Here is an 11,458-nt window from a genome sequence, read left to right as displayed (position 1 = left end):
CAGAAGGAAAACATCAAGGCAACCAGGACCAGCACCTCGAGCTCTATTAGTTATATTAGAACGACTCTTTCTTCATGTTGATGTATCCTTTTATGATGATGTATGTTAATGTATACATTATTCGTTTTAGACATTTACATTCAATGGGATATGGGATGACGCATTTTGGAGGTAACTCGAAATATTTTGTTCACTGTCAAAGAGAGCTAAATTATTCACGCGACTTTATGAGTCGAGTCCCCTAAATTTCAACCCTTGTGTGTGTGTGTGTGTGTGTGTGAGTGTTGGTGTGTGGTGTGGGAGGGTTATTGATTGGCTGCTATTTTACACGCTAGCAGCAGTGGTGAGTCTGACTGCACACATGAGGACTTACCATATAGTTTTTCTTCAGTTAGGAGACTTCAACCATTTAATGCCAACATTGCACTAATATTATTTTTTAGAGATTTGATTTTGATCATTTCTGTAGGTTTCACACTGAATATGCATATCAGGTAGATAAATGTCAAACGTTTGACATTTCAAGACTGCTACCATGGTGATAATATTTCTTCCATATTAATATGTGTTATGCAATGCATAATAGACATGAGACCAGTCATAGGGAACAGCGACATACATATAGTTATACCAAAGTAGCATATTTGCTCCACGTCATTTTCAGAAATGATGGAATATTTATTGTTAACTGTTATAGATTCGGATCTGAAATGAGAGTATTATCTGAAAAACAAAGGTTTATGAAATACCCCGGCTATACATTACCTTAAAGAATTGAGAACTGAAGGCTCTTTTTGTATGACATGCGAATTGGGATATTATGGTTCATATATCTATATAAAACTCCAAAGTGATCCTTCCGTTGTAATTAAACACTTAAACGAAACAAAATACCTTCCATTTAAAAAGGAAGTCAAAGTTCATGTCACACCGTTATTTTGTTAATTATTGGCTTTTAGTAAACCAAACCGTTGCTACAGCCATGAGATATCTCTGCTAAACGAGATTCCGTTTGTACTATTCCGACCATAGGCATGTGTTTATGAATCACTGTCAGATAGTGCCGAAAGCAAAAATGCTCCTTCGGTATGGTTCAATTTTTAATTACCTATGAAGATTCGGGTTAGAATAAGATCTTCAGAAATCCATGCTTGTCGTAAAAGGTCGGGTAGTCTTGCTCGCTTGCTGTTTTCAAATGTCGTCATATCTTAACTGCTTAGATCGATGCGCATGATATCAATCACTGGATTGTCTATTCAAGGGTCGATTGTGTTTACAGAGCTGAGTGCAGAGTTAAACAACAACCAAAAATCATCATTAAATTGCCAATCAATCCCAAACATTAGCTATAGTCCATTATGAGAATAGATAGACAGTCCGGAGTTATGTTATGTACATGGTAACCAATAAAATCCTATATCAAAGAACGCGCAATGGTAATTTCACGGCAGTGCTTTGAAACCTGCCAGTGGACAAGAATCCTCGGAACCCAAGCCAACGACCACTAGAATGTACATGGTAACCGCCCCATATATAAATACGCGTGGTAATTTGTCAGTGCTTTATTGAAAGTGGACAATAATTTAAACCAAATATGACACACGAGTTCTCCAGTGTTTAACCCACAGATTCCCATGTAAGCCTTCCGAAGCATAACCCTTAACAGTAAAGTTTGGCTGGGTCAAGATATGTCCTGTAGAGGTCTTCCGTCACTAGTGGTACGACCTTGTACGCCAAATGTCAGCCTGATCAATCATACGTTATAATGGAAAGTACATCCTGAGTAGAAAGCTATTACATGTAAATAAGTACATGGGTGGGTACACATGCCACTCTCAGATCTCACTGAATCATTTTTAGGAATGCAACTGTCATTGTTTAACGTTTCTATCAACATGAAATAGTAATTTAGTATCTATATTTGTGAGGTCGAGTTTGCCTTAGGCCAAGTGACTCATGTGGACAGTACAAAGACCAAGTACTAATTCGTGTTAGGTCACTGGGTTAGCACGCATTATTACGCAGTCAGCTGTAAACACATCTAATAGAAATTAAACTTCCAGTATGTTTCTTCGTAGAAATTGCAGTGTTAGAGGAAATCATCATCAATCTCAGTATTAGTAGTTCAGAGGCTTCCTGGAATTGTTGCGAAATATGATAAAATACGTTTGTGAGGTAGAAGTCGATATTATATTTCATAAAAACAATTGATAAAACTCCACGTCAAATAGAATACAAAAGCATATTTTCATGAAACAACAAAACATCTGCCATATTCAAATACAGAGAAAGTTGAAATATGTGATTCTGTTATATACAAAGCAAATACAAGTGATGTGCGCATGAGCATTAAGTACCACCTGAATGCTGTGGCATTTTTTAACAATATTGATCCAAACAGGCGATTATACCCTCGCATACTGGAATGCACATGTAAAACACGTGCTGCACACATTATCTCAAAAGATGCGTTACATGCTGCGAAGGCGACAAGCACACTGGGGTATAAATTTCAAAATTGCAGTATGTGGACTACAGTTTTGTGAACTGATTTCAAAGACGACAGAACAGAAACTGAACGTTTCTTGAAATTGTAAGACTTTGAGAAAATACACATTGGCAGGATACTGTCCTGCCACAACATCGATGCTAGCTTGAGTATTAACAACACGGTTAACTGTGGACCTGTGAGGACGCATGTACCACCGGTAAAGTAAACGGCCGTCCAAGACCTGGAACACGGAAGATGACCAATCACTGTGATGAAGAGTCCTAATTCGCCCGGCAAGACGATATTCCATGACCATACAGAAGAACTGGGGGAGTGGGAGTCCGATTCCCCACAGATAGGCAAAGGCAAGAACGTCCGGCGTGGTGCAGGCTCCGAGGAAACTGTAACCGGAATGAGTGAGTGAATATGGTTGAACGCCGCGTTTGGCAACATCACGGCGGGGAACACCAGAAATGGGCTTCACACATTATACCCATGTGGGGAATCGAACCCGGGCCTTCGGTGTGACGAGCGAACGCTTTAACCACTAGGCTACCCCACCGCCCCCCTAACTTGAGGTCATGGGTTCATTAGTCTACATGTCACCGACGGTCGTTGTCGTATATGGAGACGTCGTAAAGAAGCATATCACCAGGAGATGTTCCGTGTAGCTGAACCCTTTGGTTGTGCCTCATCGATATTGTGAGGTTGCGTTTCGACTGCAAAGTTTAATCCAATTACAGTACCCGGGACTCTCAATGATAAACGTTATCAACAGGTAGTACAGGATATACCGACTTCGTGTCACATGTTGATAACACGCCCCTTGCAAGTCGTCTGATATTCATGGATGACAACGCCAGATCTCACCGTCATCGCCCATTTGCAGAACAGAGTATCTTTGCGACTATCTTGGACGCCAAGTTCGAGCTTTAAAATCTGCAGGAATTAACGCAGGCACTCCATAAGGAATGGCAGAGGATACCAAAGCTGAGAATAAGGCACTTGATAGCCAGTATGTAGATTACACTGGAAGATGTTATCCGTGCGAGGGTTGGGTGCACCAGCTGCTGATTTGATCGCCGGTGGTGGCTCGCAACTATCGTTATTGGAGAACTGTGTGACAATCAGATTGGTGGGGTAGTCATGGTGACCATACTTCCAGCTCTGTTAATACACATGTATTTTCAATTCCTCTCATATTGCAAGTAAATTGTAACCAAACTTCAATTTTAGTTTTGCTGTTGTTGAGTAAAATATGTAACAGTTACCATATCAATACTGTGAATTCAGAGCATATACCACATGTACTGTTTTCATCCGTCGTGATGTTGCTGGAATATTGCTAAAAGCGGCGTAAAACCAAACTCAGTCAGTCAGTTTTCATACGTTTATGAAAAAAAGTTTGTGCCACTCGATTAATGCTCATGTGTATGCATGATGCAGTATTGTGTGTCAACACATTAAAGATACTATACGAACCTTTGTATTGCCACAGATATACGACTTTGCATTTTATATTTACGTTAATCTGTACATGGCAGATTCATCGATTTGATTTGCGCGCTTCCTTTGAGTTTGTCAATCCAAACAAAACCTGTTCATTCCTCATCTACATTGACGACACACACAGCGCGACACATATCATAAATATCACCCGTAGGGATTACAGCTTTATACAATAGGTTTTCAATAAACATTGAATGACATACGAGTCGACCAAATGAATTTGGTTGACCTAGTCGATTGTGTGTCACCTCGACAGCGTAGGACGTTGTTCATAACACTGATAGACCGACATGATATTGTTAGAACTTTGCTGACAACGGCATAAAACAACAAGCATACAAAAACTTTGGCGTGAGCGTCACATCATAGTAGCAATTATTGCAGTAGAGAAAAAGTCGTGGAAATTAGTTTGTGTGGCAATGTGATAGTTACGAGGCAATAAATTTTCATTTTATTGCCCGTAAACTCATGCAGTTGTCTCCATATCAACTTTTTTAATCTTTTACAATATACGTTTAACTGCGTTGATGAAAAAAGTAAGCAACGCTGTAGTAACAGAGTAACACTGCATACATTCAGCTGCTCCGGTTTTCACTTGACGTCATACACTGTCGTCTCATTTACATGTGTCAAAGGCATGCTGTTTCACGGACGTGAGCGTGGCATTCTTAATTCTTGATGAGAAAACGTTCACGCAAACGTGTTTATCATACAAGCAATATGAGTACATGCCTATTCTTGCTAGACAACAAATATTGTTACAAATCGGAGTCGTGTCATTGCTGAGATATTATTAAAAGGCTGTAAAAATTCTAACTTTATCCTCCAGGCATTTTCATTAATATCTCCTACCCCAACGAATAGAAACCACTATTATATTCATTTTTATTTATGGTTTATCTACGTATAAAAATCTCATGAATAATGATTCATGTTAAATCATTTGATAACTGTTGTGCGAAACATATTTCCTTTAATTGTAGTCATTGTGTTTTCATGAAGGGAACCATCTGGATTATCTACATGAACTGTGCATGTGTCCCGTTGTACAGCATTCGTCAAACCTCTTTGTTCGGTTTATAAGGGCTTTGGGCTTTAAAGATGTGTTTAGGATCCAACTTCAGCCCTCCAGTATTTGTCTGCAATCTTATAGATATATAATTTAGGCATCTGTTGTTATCGGAACCGTGACGATCTGGGTTAGAATGGGTCTTTAGCAACTCATGCCTGTCTTAAGAGGCGACTAACGGGATCGGGTGGTCAGGCTCAGCAACTTGGTTGACACATGTCATCGTATTCCGTTTACGTACATCGATGCCCATGCTTTTGTTCTCTGGATTGTACTTAAACACCACCGCCAAACAACTGAAATATTACTGAGCGCAGGTGTTATTGGTTATTGTTTGATTGTAACATAATGACAAACCTGCTTGACTACAAAATGCCTAAATAATATTGTGTTGACAATGTTTGATGATCATTTCTAATTTACATATTTTCTTTATTTAGAAGATGTACGAAACAATGTATAATAATTTATGATTAAACGTAACGTCAGATTAAACGCATCCTTAATAAGTTCAGGTATCCGTTTGGACTCAGAAACGCGTCGTGAATGTCAAGCAAATAGGAAACAACACCTTTCTTCCGCATCGATGACACAAACACCATGACAAGGATACATTAACGAACCACTCCTTCAAAACAAAGTGACAGGTGACACGGAGTAAAATATACGGGATCATTGTGTGACGTCTTTCACCAGCAGGCTAAGCGGCCACAACGCCATACAGGGAAAGTTCAAATTTTGTTGGACATTCTGCGATTGAGAGGATTTTAAGTCTCATCGGCAGAGTTTCAGTCGTTTTGTGGCCATGAAAAAGTTATGCATAAAAATTACATTTATTTCATTCAAACACCTGTTTACAAAGGATATTAATAAAACTAGACTAGACTTAATTCAAAATTAGTGTAAAATCGCTATACACAGCAAGGCATTTAAAAAAGGACTAAAGATCACCAGCAACCAAAGTGAGTTCACTATGCTAATGACCATAAGGTTAACGTCCAGAGAACATTCGTTATTGAATAATGTCTTTTCATGTTTGTGAATATGACAGCGATGCATCAACTGCCGCAGGTAGTTGTTTTCTCACTCTCTTTCGTTCATTTTTAACTTTCATCGTCCAGAAACTAACCGAAACATGGGCCATGCATGTTGTTAAATGAGCCATAAAGTGACAAACCTATTGCCTATACTCTACACCAGTCTTCCATCTACCGATTAGAAAACCTCGTGACGCTAAAACACGAAAACGTGGGACAAGCAGACCTCGATCAATTGTGACATGAGTAATATGGACACATCAAGAAACAATCAAAGATGAGTGTGAGTAACCTAGAGTGTTCTCCTGAAATGAATAAATTCATCCAAGCATTATTTTGAAAAGTGAAACATGTGTTACTCAAAATGCATGAATGAAGCAAGTGCAAATTGTAAACTGGAATTTTAGACAAATCGTATTTGGTTACAAGAAAATTAGTGCTATCCTGTCATTACATATCTCTGGATTGTCTAGTTTACTGCTGGGCGCTATCAGGCAACATACAAACACTTACTTTTTTACATTTTCCATTGACATAGCTTCTATATTTAGGTTTGAAAGGTACTTACATTATACTCCCTTTTTTTTTATTTATATTTTTTTAATCCTGTTTCTTTGTTTTGGTTTGGGTTTTGGGTTTTATTGGTGGAGGGGATTTGAGAGGGGGAGGCGACCGATATTAGAATCTCTAATGTCGAAACGTCGCCTATACAGAATAAAGATGTTGTATATCCTTAAAAATTGTCCTCATTCTTCATCTCCTCAACTTCTGGAATGCCAATCAAAGAGATTAAATGTAATGTTCAATCGGAAGACCTTTAGGTCATACACACTCGTAATGAAGATGGATCAAATAAAAACTGTTAACTAACTGGAGAATGAGAGAGCTAACATTAAATCGAATAATTACAGTTTTATCAAATTCTTTTATCAATTTGATTTCAAACATATTTTTAATTATTATTTAATAAACAAATGAATTGAACACAAGTGACACTCCAATATACATTTCATTAAATTGGGATGCATGAATAATGAAGTGCATCAGTACAATTACAAGACATCAGTGATAGATATTTACGATATAGTACATGTATTATTATAGTTTTTCGTTGATGTTGAGATAAGAAATGTGCATGGGATAATAAAGTTGTATGAAGTAGATGGTATAGCCCAAAGGTAGCTAGTGATGTGTGATACTTGTTAAATAAAATAATTATTAAATTTCATCAAATGTTACATCTGTTTGCTTCAACTATAAATTGATGGACATATTTTAAAATGTTGTTTTTCCTGTTCGGGTATAGTTTTGTTTCCACTTAGACTTGTTTCTATGTTGGGTTGTTGATAAACGAAGATTGTCGTATTAAACTGTATTTCTTACATTCTAGAAGGCAGTGAAAAGCATTTACGCATCCGGAACCACATGAGCAAGAAGTAGTGTCAGATAAATTATTTCTAAATAAATCATCATTCAGATTGCTGCGTAACTAAGTCTAAGTCGTGTGTTTATAATATTAATTTAGCTTTTTCCATAAACCAGTAACGATTCTTGCAGCATCCAACTGTGTTTGTTTTTTTAAATTCAAGTTTATTTTCATTTACCTCGTATGAATATTCAAGAACAGGTCTTATCGATGTCAGATAAACTTTTGACAGATTGTATCTATGATATTGTATTTAAGTTTAGGCATAGATGAAACCATACATGCTGCTGACCTAGCATTAATTGAAATATGTGTAGTCCATTGTGTGTCTTGAGATAAAGTGACGCCTTGGTGTTTGTTCGATGGCACTGTTAGCATAAAGATACTTGGATAATTGTTACTTGTTTGTGACTGAACAGCATATATTTTGTCTAAGTAAGATTAACATTAGAAGCCATTTGCTTGCTCACTGATATGGGGAGAGTAGGTCTTGGTTTAGTCTTTCTTCAATCGTAACCATGTCAGTAGAGAAAGTTCTTATGCACTATCGTCGGCGAATAATGTAATAATATACGGTCCCAATACAAACCCTTGTGGGACCTCTTCATGATGGAACGAAAGGAATTCATTTTACACAAGATATTCCCAATGCACAAGGCATCATTCCTTTGTATAGTCTTAAAACTATGCTTAGCATAAACGAGACCATGATAGAATGTAAAACAGTATTCCCAGCAATTAAAAGTATGGACTTTTTTAGTCTGGAATGTTAAATAGTATTCCCAGCAATTAGAGAAAATGGGGGCTCATTTCAAGTGACTCATTCTTCTCTGGACGACAACTCTGCTACATATAATATGATAAAAATCTCAAAATGGCTCAAACCCTTTTCTGAAAATCTTAATTCTACCCATTGGTATCCAAATATATCTAACAAATGGCAGCAAATTACCAGCATAGGCATGTCATTGGAGGAGCTATGTTTGCAATATAGAAGGTGTACATTAAGCTGTTAGACCTTTAATGTAAATATATAAACAGAATTGTATAAACCAGAATAGAATTGTTTAAGACGAATATTGTTGATGATAATGGCGGTTCCTTTGTGAAAATAAAGCAGATCTTTGATGCATGTTTGTGTGGAATGTCACTATGTTTTGAGATTAAATTTGATAAAAAAAAACATCTACTATTGTAAATCTGTGACAAGAACTGTAAAATAATTAATCATATGATTATTTGAAGAAAACTACATGTATATATCTTCTGTTCTAGTATACAAAAGGACAATACATTAATCTCTTTTGTCACAATTTGAAAAACCTGTATCTGATTGAAAAATTCGTGGCACAAAATAATAACACACTGAAATCTTTTCTTTATAAATGGTCTGATCTATGTGATCTAGTCAACTAATGGTATTTCAAGAAGTAGCATAAAAACATAACATATTAGTCGTGCTGACATTATCCTCTGTTCTTTCTTCATAATGAGATGTAATCATATATAATCCAATGTTCCCTGCACCCACTTACACAAATAAAAAGACATTTTCCAAATGCCCGATAAATATGTAAAAAATACAAATGACGGTGCAATGCCCAGTTGTTAGTGCTCTAGTAAGTATATCGTGTATATATGGTGGCCCAAAGACCTGATGTTCCATGTCATCGTCTGCATCAGGAATACTACATCAAAGTGCGGAACTGAGAAATGTAAGGTGATAGATTACGACTTTGATAAAGGACACTTGTTGGTGATAAATATTTCTCTTTAGTAGAGCAGGAGTTTTCTATACAGGATACAAGGAGTCAGCTATTTCGGAGATGTTTTTTATTTGTTTTGGAGGGGTTTGTTTTATTAAAGCGAAAAATCTTCCTTCTTATTTTTACACAGATAAAAGGGATCAGCTATTTCGGAGGTGTTGGGTTTTTAATTTGTTTTTGTTTTGTGTTTGTGGTTTGTTGTTATTGGGGTCGGGTTTTTTTTATTAATGCCAAAAATGTACCTCCTCAATGACAATTATGTTTCTTTCTCCCTATGTCTCTTTCTTCCATTTTCTTTTCAGATAGTAATATTGTCTTTAACTCTTTGGAACTGAGGCTGTACATGTGGTTGATGGGGACCTGTTCTAACTAGGGGTGGGTATTGCAGAGAATTTTCATATTGTGATATATTGCGATGCGAAAGCATGTATTGCGATATGTATTGCAATATATTGCAAGAAGGCTTTTTTTGTAACAATAAACTACTTATAATCGAGTTAACGCTTTATTTATAAAGCCTATTTTTTAAAGCTTTATTTATCCCGCCTATTTTATGCATCCCGTCTTATTGTGAACATTTCTCTTACATTCACGCTGAAATTAGGTAGGGGGGTACGTAAGGAACTCTAACCAATATGAATAATATTTGGCACAAATGAAACAAGGAAACCATCAACACAGTGGTTACTAGTTTGAACTACATTCTCCACTCTTAATAAAAGCCCTGAGATTTTAGACAGCAACTTGACCTGGTCAGGACATGTCAGAGATCACTGGCCATTAATCAGTAAATATTTAAAACATTCAGATCCAAAACATTGCGAAACACTTGAACAAAATTTAAGAACACAACTTCAAACCGAACTTAACAATCCAGTTAAATGTAAATCTTTGAAGGGCCTTTAGAAGTGGAATGCATATTAAGAAAAGCAAGATTTATGGATGTCAACTTCATTCGCAATATAGAAGTTGACATCCATAAATCTTGCTTTTCTCAGTTGAATGTAATTTTCACCACGATCATTCCCACCACCATTACCACAACTGCACCAACCATCAAGGTTTCCGAGTGTTACGAAGCTTTCCGAATGCTTGTCAAAATACCGGTTTTCCATCAGCGTATCGCAATACGTATCGTTTTCATGTCTGAAACGGTTAATACCGGTAAACCGGTTATATTGCGCAGCCCTAGTTCTAACATGGAAGGACCACGTGAGGGGTAAAGGTTATAAACTAAAATCATAGGTACCATTGTAAAATGTTAGGACAATTTTTATACTTTTGAGTTTTTATATTTTAATGTAAATTTTTAAACAGAATTGTATAAGCCAGAATAGAATTGTTTAAGACGAATATTGCTGATGATAATAGCAGTTCCTTCTGTGAAAATATACCAGAATCTTTGATGCAAGTTTTTGTGTTTTGTTGTTATTGGGTTTTCTTTATTAATGCCAAAAATCTATCTCCTCACTGACAATTTCTTTCTCCCTATGTGGACCATTCGATTTACTTTCCAGATAGTAATATTGTCTTTGGAACTGGGGCTGTACATGTACATAGGTTGATGGGGACCTGTTCTAACACAGAAGGCCCACGTGAGGGTTAGAAGGTTATAAAATCAAATATTTTGGTATTTGTAAAATGTTAGGACAATTTTTATACTTTTGAGTTTTTGTAATAGGCAAATGTATACATATCAAGGTTATCCTTACAGAGAAGGTATGCCTTCTGAATTTAGTTAATCAGAATAGAATACTTAATATAGGGTAATCATTTAAATTACTATATAAAACTTACGATAGTACGTGAATCTGCTGTTTATGTATATCACGTGAACATTCGTGGTTCAGTCATCTAAACCACTGCAGCTTGTGCATGGGTGAGTGTCTAAGCGTCATCGTGCGTTCGAATCCCAGATTCAATCTGATTATGACCCTTGGTTTGTCAACATCACTCATGTGGTTTCTCAGCATCCTGCATGTAGTCGTCAGTTTCATCACAACCGTCAAATTTCGAACAATAAAAATAAAAACACATTTGAAGAAACATTTGCTGCAATTGTATCTCTACTCTATTCGCAACGTATTAGACTAGATGTTTATATGTCTCAGTTAGAAATGCAAAGAAATGAACTAGGCTCATATGATTTTGTTGAACTGT

Source organism: Haliotis rubra, unplaced genomic scaffold (assembly GCF_003918875.1).
Source record: "Haliotis rubra isolate DU_JTF1 unplaced genomic scaffold, ASM391887v1 Scf790, whole genome shotgun sequence".
NCBI classification, from domain to species: domain Eukaryota; kingdom Metazoa; phylum Mollusca; class Gastropoda; order Lepetellida; family Haliotidae; genus Haliotis; species Haliotis rubra.
This window is presented reverse-complemented; position numbering follows the sequence as displayed.